Raw genomic sequence first — 5536 nt, forward strand, 5'->3', positions numbered from 1 at the left:
CCCCCCCACCCCCAACGCAACACGTAAATACAGAAGATCATCAGTACAGTGCCTTGAAGAAAACAGAGAAACAAAAATCGAAACCCCTCAACCCCCCAAAACATCATCATACCCCCCACCCCGCACCCCTGCGTAAGACTCAAGAGCCACCCCAACTTGCAGTGTGCCTGTCGCCCTAATATACAACTAATCTACGAAAAGAACCCCAGAGGAGGAAGATTCACCCGACCCCCGCCCACACCCCGTTCTGACAACACAATAGCAAACAATAGTTGCGTAGCATCAAACCACTGCCGAAAGTCAACATGGCGGCCCGGGAGCCGAGTTCGCTCCTCATTCCTGCTCCACCGGGCCGTCCCCCGCACCACCGGAGTGATCAGGACGGTCAAATTGTTCTCGAGGGGGCAGTGAGTCCAGCCAGTCGCTGGCTGCTCCAGGATGATCAAAGAAAAATGTCCTATCATTGTAGACCACACGCAGGCGAGCCGGGAAAATCATGGCATATTTCATGTCTCTGTCCCGCAGTCTCCTCTTCACCCCCTGAAATCCAAGGCGCTGCTTCTGGACCTGCTGGGTGAAGTCCGGGTAGAAGTTAACCGAAGCATTCTCATAAGCTGTAGGGCCCGATGTGCGGAAAGCCTGGAGGATCACGTCTCTGTCACGAAAGTTAAAGATCCGTGCAATGATGGGCCGCGGGGGAGCTCCAAGCTTAGGCGGGCCACCCGGGATACGGTGGGCCCGTTCTACTGCAAAAAACTTGCTAAGGACTTTGGGCGCTAAGTGATTCAGGACAAGGTCCTCCACTAGTAGATCCACCGATGACGAGTCCGTCGTCTCCGGTACCCTGACCAGTAGGACGTTGTTCCGTCGAGCGTGGCCTTCAAAATCATCCAGGCGTCGAGAGAGGTAGTCACGGGCGGACCTCAGGTTACCGACTTCAGTCTGTAATTCGGAGACGTCGGTAATAAGGCTAGATGTCTTCAGATCTAGGGATTTGACCTTCTCGTTAGTCTTCGCAAGGTCCGCCCTGATCAGGGTTACATCTATGGCAACTGTGTCCAGCTTATGGGTCAGGGCCTCGTATTGCTGTCCTAGCGTGGCCTTCATCCCATTAATGGCGCCCATGACGTCTTTCAACGACAGATCTCCATCCAACAGGGAGTCGTCCCCAAGGTTGGCAGGGGGTTTGCTCGGTCCACCCGGAGAGCCCTTAGTGAGGGTGTATCGATCCATGACGTTGGACTGCACAGAGCCTCCTCGAGCTGCCGGTCTGGTCTTGCGTCTTTCTCCCTCGGGCTTGGTGGCCATTTTGGGTCGTGCGCCCCGAGGGGTACTCTGAGACCTAGTGAAAATGGCTACACTCGAAGTGCCCTCAGCAAGTCGGAGAATCGGTAAAGGCCAGCCACCAGTCAAGAAGCAGGGGGAACCAGGATCGCCAAGCGCCTGCGGGCCAGGTGAGAGGATCAAATCACCTAGGCGACCGAGGCAGAGTCCATGAGGTGGAGGCACCGGAACCGAAACCGAAAGTTGGAGACCGGGCAGGGGAGAGTCACACGTGCCGTTGTTATTCAATTACCACCCGGCTGGCAGGGAAAGCAAGCCCGGGGCAGTTCCATGGAGCAGGCCAAAAATGGTCAAAAGTCCATATTTCCGGCTCCCGGGAGCCTAGACGAAATGCGGAAACGAGGAAATGATCAGCAGGGTCACGACCACAAAAGCCCGTCGTCCAAATCAGGATAAGGTGCAGGATAATCGGTGGAGGTGGCGAGGGTCCGGGAGCTCTGAGCTCACGCGACCATCTTGGGTGCGCGCTAAGCTCCTCCTCCCTGTACAGTTTATTATAGGAGGAGTTGTTCTTGGAATCTGTATACATGATTTCCATATGTGGTTGAGTGTTGGGAGTTATAAACTTATACTCCTATTTTAAAGATGTGTACCCTGTCTCTTTTGTGGTTTTGGGGTTATGATTGTATCCCAGTTATAGTTCACGGGGAGAGCTGTACCCCGTTACGATGTAGAGTTTATTCTTAAAATTTAAGGGTGGTGTGTACCCCATTTAGGAATTTGGGGACGGAGAAATAGCTACTCCAAGGTGTAGTTCACGGGGAGGGTTGTACCCCGTTACGGAGCAAAGTGGTCTCCATTAATTTTTCGTCTAATTTAGTTTGTGTTTGTGTTTCCCAAGGAAAGGGGATGGGACTTGGGACTAGTTATATTTGGGATATGTTGTCGTTAACTTGTGTTTGTAACTGTTTGGGATGTGTTTGTTCTCCATCTGTGGAATGGATGCTATGTGTACTTTCATATGGATGTGTACACACAAGCTAATTTTATCTATTGTATTTCCATCTTGTTGATTTCCCTAAAGAAAGGAGATGTGTTATATTTAGCCTGTCTTCTTTCTACCTCTGGGGATTTCATGGTCACTCACATGATGTCACCACTAGAACCTTGGGTGACATCATGGAGTGTTTGGGGCTTGACCTGGTGACAACTGGCAGTTGGAACCAGGCAGGCTGAGTGGCAAGCTAGTCACTCCTGGTGGGTCTTCTCTGTAACTTAACTTACCATCTTGAAGACATGAATAAAGTAACCTACATGATACCAGGCTCCAGCATCTATTTACAACAATATGTTTAGCAGTAAAACTGCATGTTGGCTTTTTATCGCTATCTCAGTGGAAAATGTTCTTAAGTAAAAGGCAGTGCCTCCTTCTGACCTCCAATAATGCCTCAACAGTGTATACACTTGTTAGTCTGCAGCACACTTATGTGCATCAGTGAGACAGTTTACAGGTCACAGAAATTAAACATTCCATTCAATATACTATTTCCCATATACTGGTAAAATAAGGAGGGCTGATATATGGCTAGCCAGGGCATTATATTGTAATGTCAACTCCTATCTAACTATTCTGGCCCACAATAATACCATAACACTCAGCGGCCAATTATAGCCCATGCAGGCTGGTTAATAGCTCATTTATTTTTCCTGCTTAATACTATGATCCTCATACAAGACCTATTGCTATTGGTCTTTTCCATCACACAGTACTGTACCAGCCCCTAAGCCAGTCATCACCAATTGAACAGACATGGAGTACCTGAAGTGATCTGACACATAAAGCATGGCAATCGGAAAACTCCACTCTAGTCACCACCTCTGCAAGTCCCAATTAACTACATTTTATGAGCACTTCTTTGCTTCTCACAATGTCACTCAGATATATGATGCTAGTAACAAAGTCCATCCCAGCAGATCTTCCTGACCACTTCTCTTTCCAAACATGCCCGCTCAGGACCATGAACTGTAAACAAAATATCAGATTGGACAACCCAGTGCAGTGGCCATATAAATAGACTATGATCATTTGAAATACCACAGAAAGACCTTCCCAGCTGCTCAAAGCTGCCAGCATACCAAAAAATGTGAAGTGCATGTTTGTCTCTCACACCTCTTCACCACATTGCAAGTTGCTTGGCCTCCTAACATAATATCCACACCTCAATGGTCATCACACACAGCATGGAAACACTTCTCACATAGGATCAAAAAACAAAGACAACATACTGTTAGCCGCCCTCATCTCTCCCCCCATAGGCTGCCCAGGCCTACTCCACCTCCTCACCACCACCATTATGATATACACAGACTAACGTGGACTATGGTTTTCTTTGTCCCTCTGCTTTATTGCTGCATTTAGAAGTGTTCAGAGATGTCTGTGCTAGCATGATTGGAAATTAATCAATCCGGTGTCTTCACTGCCAGGCCTTTAAGAATTATAGGCCTGTATAAAAAACCTTCTGTTCCACTCTAGGCAGAATGTATGAGCGTGAGGAGGCAGTGGTAGGTAAGCCAGTCCAGTAAGAGAGAGGAAAGTAAGTGCCTGATACCTTTTATTTATTCATTGACTACAGTATGCATCTACATCTCAAGATTGTTGGCTATTTTACAGTCTACTTCCAGAAAAAAACACAATGTCGGATTATGAGCCAGGTGAAGGTGCTGCAGAGGCATAGATCACATAGGCATTTTGAGGCATATTCGGATGCAACATTGACCTCGCATGCAGACTCCTTGCCAGAGTCACCTAAGAAAAAGGCAAACAAGCTCTTTGTGAATTACAGACTAGAATGGGAATTTACACACCCACATCTTAAAGTCTTCAAAAGATGTGTACACAGCCAAGTGCAGCCTCTGTACTAAAAACTTTTCCATTGCCCACGAAAGAGAGCAGGATATAGAAACGCATGAGGCAGGATCACAGCATTAGAAAAATGCCTCCGGCATTTCTGCAACCAAGCTTCCAGTCGGAAGTAGCTAAAGTAAGTCATTGCTTGCTTTGTCATAATGTAATCTGCTGCATATAATTTGTGTACACTCCTTGCTTTGTCACACTCTTTTTTTTAGACTCCCCTGTTGATTATGCCAGCTATCTTGCAATTTTCTATTACTCTCTTTAAGTGTGCAGCAGTGTTTACCAAGTCAGGTTGCCTTGGATATGCTTTTCTCATGCTGTTCATACCAAGAGCAGATTATAATTGCGTTTGGGTTGGCAGCTGACGCTTTAAATTTGCAGTTCTAAGCCCCTTTGTGACCACTATTTTCTTTACCAGTGGAGAATTTCTCTGCTTGCTGCTTATACCTTTGTATGTTCTTCTTTTAAATTTTAAGTCCCAGCTGCAAAGGTGACAAAGGTGTACCATGCTTTCAAGCATCACATCACCTACCGCTCCCTGGATATTGGCTTCAAGCTGTCCAAAGTAATTTATCCCGACTCATCCTGTTGCGATGAAAGCATCTTGTGGGCGCACAAAGGCATCAAGTATCACTAAAAATGTGCATGCACCTCTATCATTGCAGCAAGCAAATGAAGACTTACAAGATGGATATTTCTCTGTCTGCAGCGATGCCTCAAACAAAGAAAACGTCAAACCACATCCACTTTTGTTGCAGTACTTTAATTTCACTTCCGGTGTGACCTACACTTTATTGGGTTTCCATGACGATGCAGCTGAGACTTCTACTGTAATTGCACAGCAGATCATAACCAAATTAAAGAGCATGGGTTGGAAGTTGAGCATGTTGCTGCATACTGTGGAAGCAGCGCAAGTGTCAACTATGGACACATCACTCTATATTTCAACTTTTGAAGGGAACAAATGAAGACATTCTAACTGCAAACTGTCCTGCACACATCCTACACAGCTGTGATAAACAAGCCATTAATGGACTTTTTATGAATGTAGAATCCTTACAACCATATCGCTTCTTCAGCTAAGTGAACAGCTGAGTTGAGAGAATTGTTTTCTTTGGTGGACCTAGAGTGGCAGCCTTTGGTTCGGCATGTCCCAACACGGTTGCAGCCTTTGTTTCCAGCTATCGATCGACTTTTGAAGTGCTGGGCAGCACTGAAATCCTATTTCCTTTCTCTCGGGTAAGAAAAAACAGCCAGAGCAATATGGGATTTTCTAGGGCTTCAAACTGGGGAGCCCACCATGTCACAAGGCGAAGCTTACTTTTTCTTTGTTCACAA

At 46.6% G+C, this 5536-nt stretch overlaps 1 pseudogene; it reads left to right on the top strand.

Annotated features, from left to right (window-relative positions):
- Positions 1 to 3977: 3977 nt before the first annotated feature.
- On the top strand, positions 3978 to 5166 carry LOC144820218 (uncharacterized; annotated as a pseudogene).
- The last annotated feature ends 370 nt before the right edge of the window (positions 5167 to 5536 follow it).

The sequence above is a fragment of the Lissotriton helveticus genome, chromosome 2_1, assembly GCF_964261635.1.
Source record: "Lissotriton helveticus chromosome 2_1, aLisHel1.1, whole genome shotgun sequence".
Lineage (NCBI taxonomy): Eukaryota > Metazoa > Chordata > Amphibia > Caudata > Salamandridae > Lissotriton > Lissotriton helveticus.